The 12,267-nt window shown below is 41.0% G+C and overlaps 1 protein-coding gene across 1 annotated transcript in view; it reads left to right on the forward strand.

Annotated features, from left to right (window-relative positions):
* The window catches only part of inpp5a (inositol polyphosphate-5-phosphatase A), a 471,549-nt gene that overhangs the window by 408,566 nt on the left and 50,716 nt on the right, over positions 1-12,267 (forward strand). The window lies entirely within an intron of this gene.

The following is a 12,267-nucleotide window of genomic DNA, read 5'->3' on the forward strand; positions in this document are numbered from 1 at the left end:
GTCAATTCTAATATTCGGGGCAGGCTCCCACATCTGTAGTGGCACAACAGAGGCATCAGCCCCCCTGAGGAAGTGGAGCTTGGAACAGTGCTCTGCCTCTCTGAGAGGGGCTACCCAAGGCTCAAATAGAAAATTGTGCCTTAAATGTTTTAAGTTCTCCTCAGTGAACAGAGGGCCAACATTGTTGAGGTATTTGATCCCTCTGGGATCAATTACCTTTGTACCATTTCAGTGTGAATGTTTTGTTTCTCTGCTGGGTGCAACACAGAATAGTGTTCTCTGTTACTTTGGGGACTATTGGACTCAGAGTCTGGCTATGAGAAGCATTCTTTCAGATAATTGACCTCACTCTATTATCATGTTATTTTCCAAAAGGCAGTATTCATTACTCCCTTCCCTCTTCCCTTTGTTACAATCCATTCTCCTTCCCTCTCCACCCCCACCCCCCTTCCCTCAGTCCCGCTCCTGCCCAAGTCCTGCCACTAATGTACTGGACTGGACCCCTCTAACTTCATTGAAGCTTCTGCTATTAATGGATGTGGTCAGGATTACTGGGTACTTTTGGTAGGAATTCTTGTTCTCTCAAGAATTCCCACTGACAGTACTCAATGGAAAGAATCACTTCCATGAATGCTGAGGAGAGATAGATCCATGTTGTTTTTTTGTTTGCCAGTGTGAAATGCTGACATTTGGTTTGTATGCTTGTTTGTGGTACTGGAGGGCTACCAATACCATACCACAGCATCAGTTAATACCTTCAGAAGAGGAGGAAATTTGAAAGGGCAGAAAAAGAACTGCATCAGAAGTGTTAAATTTATAATAGGGACGTGGTGTAAATGAGACAGCTGTCAGGACACAAGTAATGCCAAATCCCACAGTGTTGATGACTGTCCTGTTCGTTCCAGAAATCGCTGCTAGGTGGTGAACAAAATTACAGAAGCTCTTGGCGCTAACACTGACCTCTGAAAGTGTTGCCAGGCACAAATTACACTTTGTGCTACCATTTCATGAGCATCATACAAGTATAGATGTTTACAGCACAGAAGGAGGTCATTCAGCCCAATGTGTCTATACTGCAAAAAATTGCCATGGAATATTTTGCATCCACCTAAACAGGGCCTTGGTTTCACATCAGTGACAGGAAACAGATGGGCCTGGTATCAGTCCTACATCTCAAAATATATTTGGATGATTTTTTCCCCTGAATGAAACCAATAGTATAGGGGCATTCTATAATTGTGAACTTCCCCTCCATATCACTATCCAAACACTACACCATAACATCAGTTTGTTTAATCAATTTTGTGTGGATCTGCTTGTACAATAAGTCTGATTTTCTTGGCCCTTGCCCCTACGGAATGCTTAGCTCCCCAGATGCAAAGGTCAGGAAGAAAGGATGGAGATCTGGATTGACAGGTCTCCACACCTTTAATGTAGCCCCAAGATTTCTGGGGCTTTCCTGGAGAGCGTGGAACTTGGTCTGCCCCTTCAGTAGGTGCAAATCCGACAATACTATTTAAATACCACAGGGATCTGCATTCCCAGCCTCCCCACCTCATTCTCCGAGTCATCTGCTTGTTAGGTGCCCTGGCACAGGGGTGTCCAAAACTGTGCTGTGTCCCAAACCCACACCAACTGGAGGGCCCATAAAGGTCCCAAGGGCAGGTCAAAGAATTGCTGGTAGGCCACCTCTACAATTCACCCCCTCCTCCAGCCCCCGGATTTTCAGATTGTTACGGGATCTTCTGACTGCTGACCTCCATCGACAGTCGGAAGATCCCAATCACCATGGCCACACTTGCAGCTGCGCCAACTTTCCTGCTCTGACTGCCATGCTTACCCCTGCCAGGAAAAGGGCCTGAACCTGGGCTGACCCTGAGCATTTTAAATATCCCAGGACAGGAAATTCCACTGATCCCAGGGATGGACAGGAGCAATGCACTTCAGGTACAGGAGAACATGCCCTAATATTTCCAGAATGGATAATATGTTGGCTTTTTTAAAATTTCTAAACTGTGTGTACTATTTAACCACATGTTAATTTTTTATATTATATAGTGGGCCCCACAAGCAATCATTATTTCAATGTGAACACTTACTTAACTTTCCAACCTCCATCATCTTTAAAACCAAGAGAAAGCTGCAGGCATCCATTCATCTAATAAACTAAATGAAGAAATAACATATCTGCATTTAGGGTTTCTCTCATAAAAAGAGGAGAGAGATTGGGCCTCAACGCTCTTCCTCTCATGGTTTCCTGGATTGTTCGATGTTATGAGCTTTTCCAGAGTGGCAAAAAAACAAAATTGTTCCCATTGCCTTTGGGAACCATAAAAAAACTATGTTTATGAATAGGGCATTTGTATGAGTTCTGTTTTAAAGCCATAAGTGTATTATAGCAGTACGGAACTATTCTACCAGAATACTACCTTTAAGCATTAAGTTCTCATTTGCTCTGAATGTGGGAAAGAGAATGGTTAAGTGGCCTAAAGGCTGTTTTTCAATGGCCAATAGCATTCATATCAAATCAGAGTTGATCCAAACTGAATGTGATAGTTCAGCATTTACACTCACCTCTGCCCTGAAGCAATTCACATGCCAGATGACATCAAACATCGGCCCCTAACTCATGCACTGAGGGTTTCCTCAGGGGCAGCAAGTAGCAGGGATTCGAAGGCGACTGTTTACATCAGTCTGAATCTAATCAAAGTGAATCCCAGCCGGCTTTAACCCAGCATCAGGAGGTGGGAGTTTTTATCTGAACAAAGATCTGAGTAAATAAGTCTGCACCATTTTCAGTGGAGGTTAGAATGTGAAACATTTCCAAATTGAGAACAAATACAAATTGCACTGTTGTATTAATGGGGTTAAAGTGCATGAGTGTCTGCTCTTTCAATCAGTAAAAATTTCCCTGCAATGATTAAATCACGGATACATTAGGGGGATCTGCAGAATGCCCGATTTATTCCATGAATGAGGAAGACCTGCTTGAAATATTTTTCACTTGTGGAATAAACTGAGTTTAAAGCATTCTGTTATTCCTATGCTAGATAATGTTTTTACATATTTAAGATTTGTGTTTTTGAAATAAAACAATTTAAACTATATGAAGTATTTTTTTCATTTTAGGTATTTAGAGGGTGTTTCTTATTGCCCCAAAATTTCATATGAGTCGCATCAAAATTCCTTAAAGGGGCTCCTCTGATGGTTTAATGGCTAAATGCACCTCACTGTGTTACACTGAACCATGAAGTTCTGGAAAATTTCCATTTAATCCCTCGTTCCTGCAGAGAGCCTCAGTCTCTCTGGGCCAGGGAGGGAGAGCATTTGGTCAGGGTTCTGGATTGTGACTGTTATCCAATAACTCCTGATGGAAAGTCCATCTATATAGATATTGGACAAGAACAGGGATTAGGTTCAGCAGTGATGTCCCCCATGGATCTTAACAACCCTCGTTTTCTGGGCTTATACATGAAGAATGGTAGCTTGGGTGAGGAAAGGAAGGGCCGCTGAAAGAGATGGAAATACACCCAGCATGTATGTGTTCAGAAGAGGAAGCGTAATCCTAATACAGAGAAAAGTGGGGGAAACTAATTCCTTAAGGGATGATTAAGTGCATCATTAATAGGGCTTGCGACATTGTTAGTGAATTAGGAAGCTAGTATGTCAATTTTGCTCCATGTCTTGATGCAACTGTTAAAAATGTAACTATCTGCCCATTTGCCCTTGAATACTGACAGGTAAGAAAGTGTGTCATTGCACTTTAAATCATCAGCTGGTTGTGAGTTTGATGCCACTCCTACAGTACAGTGTGGCAGATTAACAGCAATGGTGGGGGAGAAGTTATAATTGTGATATTATCATATATTTGTGTGATGTTTTTCATAACACACGCGTTTGGCCGTGTGAGTTTAATTACACCCAGAATAACAAAACTTTTGTTACTTATAAAGAATGGGGACCAGTCTGCTGCTCGAATGTTGTCACATCGATCCAGCATGTGATGATTAAAATAACTTTATTGTTCAGTTTAATAACTGTGAATAAAGCTTGGGTTGATGGGATATTCATAACTGAGACTAACCATTCAATTCTTGTTTGTGATGATGTTTTGAAGTTTGACTATTACTTTCTTGTTACATGTCAGAGCAGTTTCTAGGGCACTGTGTGCCACACAGCGACTGCACTATGGTTGCAGGGGAATCACAGAATATGGGACAGCTGGCCCTACATTTATTTCCTATTGGGCTGCAATTCTATGGTCTATTGCAACAGTCCATGGCCCATTTAATACTATGGCCTCACTAAAGTCCTATATTTGTTGTAACACTATTTAGAGGAACACCTAGTGCAGATCTGTGGGATTTGCCTCAAGTTTGCCCTTTTTGCTTGAGAGCCCATTTGGAATGGGAGCAACGCAGAATGCCCAAGATTGCATGGGAGGTGGAGCTCTTAAAGGAGACCAGGCTTTGTTTATTTTATTTTGCAATGTTAACAATATCTTTTTAGTACTTTTTTTATTATTTGACATTTTTCATTTTTTCTGAAATTACTAATACTTTTCTGAGATAAATCTTTGTGACTTTTTTTACTGTTTAAGGTAAGTTTGTTAGCAAAGTGCCTGAAACACAGTATTAATGGTTGAGGTGGTACGAGATGGAAGAAGGCATGCCAGGGAGATCAACCAGCACCAGACCATATTTGCAAACCTTAACACTGGCTATGACTGAACATAACGAACATACGAATTAAGAGCGGGAATAGGCCATTCGGCCCCTCGAGCCTGCGCTGCCATTTGATACGATCATGGCTGATCTGATTGTGACCTCAACCCTACTTTCCCGTCTACCTACTATAACCTTTGACTCCCTTGTTAATCAGGAATCTATCTAACTCAGCCTTAAAAATATTCAATGACCCTGCCTCCACCGCTCTCTGGGGAAGGGAGTTCCACAGACTCATGACCCTCTGAGAGAAAAACATTTCCCCTCATCTCCATCTTAAATGGGAGACCCCTTATTTTTAAACTGTATCCCCTAGTTCTAGTCTCTCCCACAAGGGAAAACATCCTCTCAGCATCTATCCCTTCAAGTCCCCTCAGGATCTTATATGTTTCAATAGGATCACCTCTCATTCTTCTAAACTCCAATGTATACAGGCCCAACTTGTCCAACGTTTCCTCAGAAGATAACCCCCTCATCCCAGGAATCAGTCGAGTGAACCTTCTCTGAACCGCCTCCAAAGCAATTATGTCCTTTCTTAAATAAGGAGACCAAAACTGCACGCAATATTCTAGATGTGGTCTCACCAATGCCCTGTAAAATTGTAGCAAAACATCTCTACTTTTATATTCCACTCCCCTTGCAATAAATGACAACATTCCATTTGCCTTCCTAATCACTTGCTGTACCTGCATACTAACTTTTTGTGATTCATGTATTAGGGCACCCAGAATGAAGATAATTGCCTCAGCTTGCTTGGGGTTAGCTGTGAGCCAGTTGCAAAGTTTTGTCATCTGCAGCAAGGATTCCTGCAGCCAACCTGCAACATGGGAGCAGCACTGCCCTCATTGCTATCTCTGTGGTTAATTCCCAGCTTGTACTGTAATATTAGCTAATGTGCTATTCATATATTTATCAAACAGGTGACTGATATATCAGTTAGCATGAGCAGTACTTTCACCTCCTTTCCCGTTAAATAGCATGACACCGCTATCAAATGTAACTGCACTGGTGTATTTCCTGAAGTACAGGGTTCACTGATGCCTGCCATGTGTCTAGCCTGAAGCCCCTCTTGGGTGTCAGTAAGTGGCCATGTCGCATTCTACTTGTTTGATGTGTGAACCCTTTGGAAGGGATGAGTGTGGGTAAGGCTTTTAATTATAAGTTACAGATAGAATGTGCTCCCTGCTAAAATATGGGTAAGCATGAGATGCATTGAAAAAGCTGTGCGGTTGTGTGAGAGTTTGGCATGGTAAGTAATACATGTGGAATAGGTTGACAGGCAATACTTTGTAGCGTACTATCATGGGCCATCTACCTGGTACATAGTACTGTTGAGTAGAATTACCTTCCCAGGTTCCTTAAAGTATGTCGTCTTCTCCTGCATCTGTTCCAAGTTCTGCAGATATTGTGCATTGTGTTGAGCCTGGCTGTGGCCTCCTGCCAGGCATGGTACACTGGAATCTTGTGGGGAGATTGGCCTGGAGTGCCCAACAGGCCAGTTGCTCCTCACATCCAATTAATGCAGCAACATAACCACTTCAGTAGCCACCAAATAAGGGGTCGGATGTTGCGCTGCTCCCCTAATTGCCCGCCGATTCTGTTTTGTCCCTTTAAATTGGTTTCGCCTTCCTTGCGCATCCCTGATTTTAATCGCTCCACTATTGGTGGCCGTGCCTTCAGCTGCTGAGGCCCCAAGCTCTGGAATTCCCTCCCTAAACCTCTCTGCCTCTCGACCTCTCCTCCTCTCAGACGCTCATTAAAACTACCTCTTCCCTGTGCTAACATCTCTATGGTTCAGTGTCAAATTTTGTTTGATAATTGCTCCTGTGAAGCGCCTTGGGACATTTTACTATGTTAAAGGTGCTATATAAATGCAAGTTGTTGTTATTTTTTACCTACCACTTCTTTCCCCACGTACAGCCTTAGCAGAAGCTAAAACATGGTTTAAAACTATTTTAAGCTTTTCTAAAGGATGGAATTCTAAAGGATTTGACCCTCCCAATGTCACAACTTACCTTTAGATTTCCCCGGCAACCCGCTCACGAACTAGGCGAGGTCAGGTCACTATTGCTACCAGTACACAAAGTGCAGTGGTCCTGGTGCCACTGCAGCAAGACTGCACAATTAACCACATTATGTTTTTGTAGCTGTGTTTAACAGTTGATGCATTTTAGACAGTATGTTTGGATAATGATTATAATTGTCAAATGAACAGGTGCGTGGTTTACTTTAGGGCCTGGTGTCCTATATATCTTATCCCTGATAACTTCAATGAAGCTGTAAATCTACGATCCTGCTCCACCACTGTAACTACGAAGGCGAGGGAATCATGCCCTGCCTGGTGACCTGGGAGTCTGACCCTGCTGGGGTTTCTGGTGTAAGGCGATTAGCATACTCCAGGTGGGCACTTACACCAACAGCAGCACATCCTGGGTGCTTGCTGAGAAGCCACCAAGACTGGCCTAGAAGTGCTGACTAAGTTTGAAATTGGCCCCCTTCTGGAATGTTCGAAGCCATGACCCTGGCCTGAAAAACTCCGATGATAGAATGTTTTACTACGTTAAAGGCGCGATACAAATGCAAATTGTTGTTGTTGTTGTCCTGGGCCCCACCTACACAGCACCAATCAGCTAAACACCAGTATCTTGCCAACCTCCAGTTAGTTTAGGGTGGAGGATGTGGGAGCAGTGGGAATAGGCCCTGCCTATTTCCAAACTACCTCCTGCCCCCACCCCCAGAATAAATTCCTGTGGCCTACTCTTCGGGGATCCCATCTCCCAAATATCCTCACTTGCCCGGATTACTTCCCACATTTGCCACAGGCCCCAAGCAAATTCTTGAAAAATATTTACAATCTTCCAAAGTTTAAAATGATAATTTTATGGTTAAATACGAATGATTGTCATCACAGGTGCCTGTCCACGAGGGGGAAGAATGATGAGAATCAGTCCCACCCCCACCTCACCCCTAATTCTCTTTGTGTGGTTTATGTCCCCCCCCCCTACTCCACGTTCCAAATCCTGGAATTGGCCCTGAAGTCCCTCCCATATCTATATATGTGTTTGCACCTCTGCTTGTCATTGAGTCCTTTCATATTGGAATTTTTATTCTCAGTCATTTTAAAATGCTAGAATTACTTGATTTTTTGTGTAGTGTTATATTATTGAGCTTGGAAAACAATAATAAGCCAGTGAAAGTCAAGCTGGGCAGAGTTAATAATCATACATGCTGAGCTGAAAAATATGTATTAAGAGCAAAAATGAAGACACATTAATTAAATTATTTTATTCATTGGGCCGTGTCATTATATAATCCCGATAACTGAAGGTGGGGGGTCATTTTCAGCTTCGTGCCTGGATGGTAACCTGGCAGATTTCAGAGAGATGAAAATTGGGCTGGTTCTACAAAGAGCAGGCGGTCTGCTCCATCATGTTACCGCCCATTTGTTGAAGTTGAAAAATTACCCCCAATATTTTTATGTCTTCACATTTAGAGCATATATCAGGAAAAAAACTCCTGTTTGTGGCATAATAAATGGATTTACCAAATTTATTTAGAACTGCATCAGTTTCAGAAGCAATTACTGTGAATATTATAAGGTATACCTTCTGCCAAAATTCAGTGTCAGTCCACATTCCACATAGGAATAATAGTTCTTAGTAGCAGCATCAGTAATGATTTCCTTTTCATTCATTATTATCAGGAAGATATAAGCATGTATACATTTATTATTTTAAATAAATGGCTTAACCCTTAATTAAAGTAGCAAAGTGAGGCATTTGATACAAGTACATTAAATGTTCATACAATTAGATCACTCACAGTAATCTCCAAGCTATAATCATTACTCAGGAAAGATGTGTTCCACAACAGCAGTTGTACCTTAGCAGGTTTCTTCATCTGCCACATCACACAGAATGGTGCTGGGTGCAGTTCTCTTTGGGTGAAGTAGGAAAATGGATGGAAGCTAGATAATCGATTCATAAACTGATGTTCCCTATTCAATGATCCGTGATATGATGCTAAGGTACTATTTCAGAAAGGATTCAAACATCTTAATGCAATATTCTATCCACAGTTAAATTCCCACCTCCCACCCCAATTCAAAAGCAAATTGTAAGTAAAGCTCAGTAGTCTGACTGTGGCCAATCCTGTTGTTTGATGCAAGTCTGGTTAAGCAGCTTTTTTATTATTATTTACCATAACCCACTGTATATCGCAGGGTTCTAATATAATGTATATACAAGTAATTTAAAAAAGGACTGCAACACAGGTTTAGTTTCATTTCTAGTACACGATGCGTCATCTTACATCTTGTGTTTAAGATGACCACTATATTAATGTTATTACGAATGGGTTTCAGTCAGTATAAGAAACATTTAAAAAGTAACGTGACAAAAAGTAACATAGACCATAACTGAGTATCCCTGATAAAAGATTGCTGGCAGGCAATCTTTTTGAGCACGGCACTTTGCTGTAGCATATGGTCAAGTCAAGGCCCAGATGATAGAATGAGCTACAAGGGCTGACTGGCCTTGTTACTTCATTTTTAAGTTCTTACTGGTGTTTGTAATAGTGTGCAGAAGCGCAGCCATGGTGTTGGGATGGAGCAGGGGGAATTTTGGGATTTGGAGTTGTGAGGGAGTGGCAGAGGCAGACATAACCCATATCAAAAATACCTCATCCCCCCCACCCTCTGGATGTTGCACCAGTGGCAATGCGAATATATTTTTGATGAGCTCTGTTGCATGACTAGTGTAAAATTATGGGAAATGGTTGAGTGAAATCAGACCTCTGTGTTTAAGATTCTGCTTCTCCCCTAAAGATGGACATTTTCAAAAGTCTGGCGTTGAAGCAGTACATTCTACTTGCTGGTTGCTTTTCCGACTGTGAACTTACCACTTCATTTTTTCACATTCACTGTGTTGCAGCAGAATTCATTATGTTTGATTTCATTGCAATGCAAGAAGGTGAGCGGCTTCTCCGGATCAACTTCATGAGAAAGATAAATGATTTAATGAGCCATTTGAGATAATCTAATCTTCATGGTCTGGTTATACACAGAGCGGTGTGATCACTAAAAACAAACTGCCCTTCTTCAGGATGAATGTTCCTACACCAAATTCCCCCCAAAAAATCTATTGCATCCTTCATCAACCACTAGTCTTGTACCAGGTTGACAGAAATTTAATTCAAGTCAGCTCTTGAAAATAATTATTGTATTTTGAGAGCAGTAATCATTGGTTTGGACATGATTGAATGTGTCCATGCCTATTGACTTTTTCTATGATTTATAGGTTTGTTTAGTCGATATTCCCATCTAAATTGTATAATTAATTATAAGTGTAGCTGTCAGGTCAGAGGATGGAATGCACTGATGAGTATTTGGGAAGATTAAATTTTCCTTTGCCATACAGATGTAGAATTGGGAATTTCACAGGCCTGCTGCTGGATAGAGTTGTTCTTGGTGCCTGCTTATTTAGTCTCTGACTTGCTGCATGCTGAAGTGCCATTGATTTTTGGGCTTTATCTGTGTGATGTCTCTCCAGTAACACTGGCATCTATTTAAATTGAACAATCACTGACAAACTTTTTTGTCAGTAAACTGCTTTGTCACTGTCCTCTTAGTCGCTCCCACACACAGTCCACTAAAGCACATTCTTATCCTTGCAGTACTTTTGATATGTTCTTTATTAAGTGCACAATACAAAAAAAAACCCTCTGGAAAATGTTTTGCTTTTCGGGATGCTTTGCAATTAGTTGGATTTGATATTGCTTTTTAAACATTTGATTCTTTATCTGCCGGCATCGTAATGTTTTTGTCACCAAGATGTAAGAATGGCATTCTACGAAGCTGTATTCTAAAGTGGATTAACCCTTAAATGCTATTTATTGCGTTTGTTGTGCTAACTCTCTGGACTTCTGGTTGTTGGGCATTCGAAAGGTTAAAAGTAATTCACATAAGTTGTTCAAAATGTATATTTTGCCCTTGTTATATTCCAGCTGCATTATAGCATGATCTTTAGGAACCAAGCCTGGTATTGCATGTTTTATTGCATGTCACTTCAGAATGTTGTATAATCGTGTAGTATTAAAATGTTGGAAGCCAAAGACTGTTGCCCATATAAAACAAACTTAGGGGTCGTTTATGTTGTTTTTTTTAAAATTCTGATTTCAGGAGCCTGATTTTATTAAACCAGCTCCCAGCCTTGTATGGTATTAAATCCATGTTCAATACGGTTGGTTAACAGGATTTCACAAACTTTTCTAATGTTCTTCAAGAGCTGAACCATCTTTGTTACACTATAGCTACCCACAATCAGTGGAACAGCAGCTATTACTCTTCAGGAGCCCGGGTAGCTTTGTAAACCCTGGTAAAACTGGGCCTGCTAAGTAGCATTTATATTGCACGAGGTCCACTCTAGTGCGGACGGGTTCCTAAAGCGGGGGTTTTGTACAGCCGGTTGTAAGCCAAATGTAAAACTGCCGGGATTTACTAAAATAGGTAACCGGAAAGACCTGGTCTTAATGAGTTCTGGCAGATTGCATTAGGTTCGCAGCCAGCTGCACAAGACCTGCATTGGGGAACTCAGTGGCTCTAATGTAATATAAAAGCACCTCATATCTGCCACCAGTCTACAGAAACAGGAATTAACAGCAAAAATGTTGAGACCCAGACCCCAGAATCTGAATTAAAGAAGAACCAATATAAAAAGGCTGATTTGAGCTGTATTTATTCACAGGAACCAAACATTGTATTATCATCAACAAAGGTTTAAAGGAACACTTAGATTGTTTACAATCTGCATCTTATTAGTGTTGGTATAATTAGTGCTTAGATTTTAAACAAACTTAACAGAGAAATCGAGATGTTTTCAATTTGTAAAAACTTTTATTAGCAGACACTTCTTTCTGACCATTTCCAAAATGCTAGTCACATTTTTCCCTTCTTCCAAACATCATTTAATGTTTGCATCTGCAGAGCCTCTAGTGAATGCTGCTGATGAGTTTGACAAATGTAAGTAGCATCACCTCTTGATCTGACTCACTGCAGGTTTGGGCTTTGGGTCCTGAAGAGTAATAGCTGCTGTTCCGCTGACTGTGGTTATCCAGAGTGTGGCAAAGAGGAATTAGCAATTCAAGACCAGTGGGAAAGTTTGTGAAATCCTGTCAACCGACTGCACTGAACATTGTTACATTTTGCATTAATAGTACGACTCTTTGCTGATATTTGTTGCTTTGTTGCTCTTTAACTTAGAATGAAACATTGGCCCACTTTTGTACCTAGTCAGCCTGAGATAGTATTGTGTCCTTCCATTAGGTGAGATTTTAGTTATTCCCTCCTCCCCATTAAAGAGGAAACTCTACAACATAGCATCTTGTTGAATTTAGTGTCTTGTTCATAATTTTTTAAATAAAAAGTTTGATGAATGAGTGACTTGGCTAGACTTGAAAGGTACTCTAATGCTATCATCAGTGATCTGAACAAATCATAATGACGATCATATGAGCCTATATCAGTAATGTGAATTAATCCCTATAT

This window comes from Heptranchias perlo, chromosome 21 (genome assembly GCF_035084215.1).
Source record: "Heptranchias perlo isolate sHepPer1 chromosome 21, sHepPer1.hap1, whole genome shotgun sequence".
In the NCBI taxonomy this organism is placed as follows: domain Eukaryota; kingdom Metazoa; phylum Chordata; class Chondrichthyes; order Hexanchiformes; family Hexanchidae; genus Heptranchias; species Heptranchias perlo.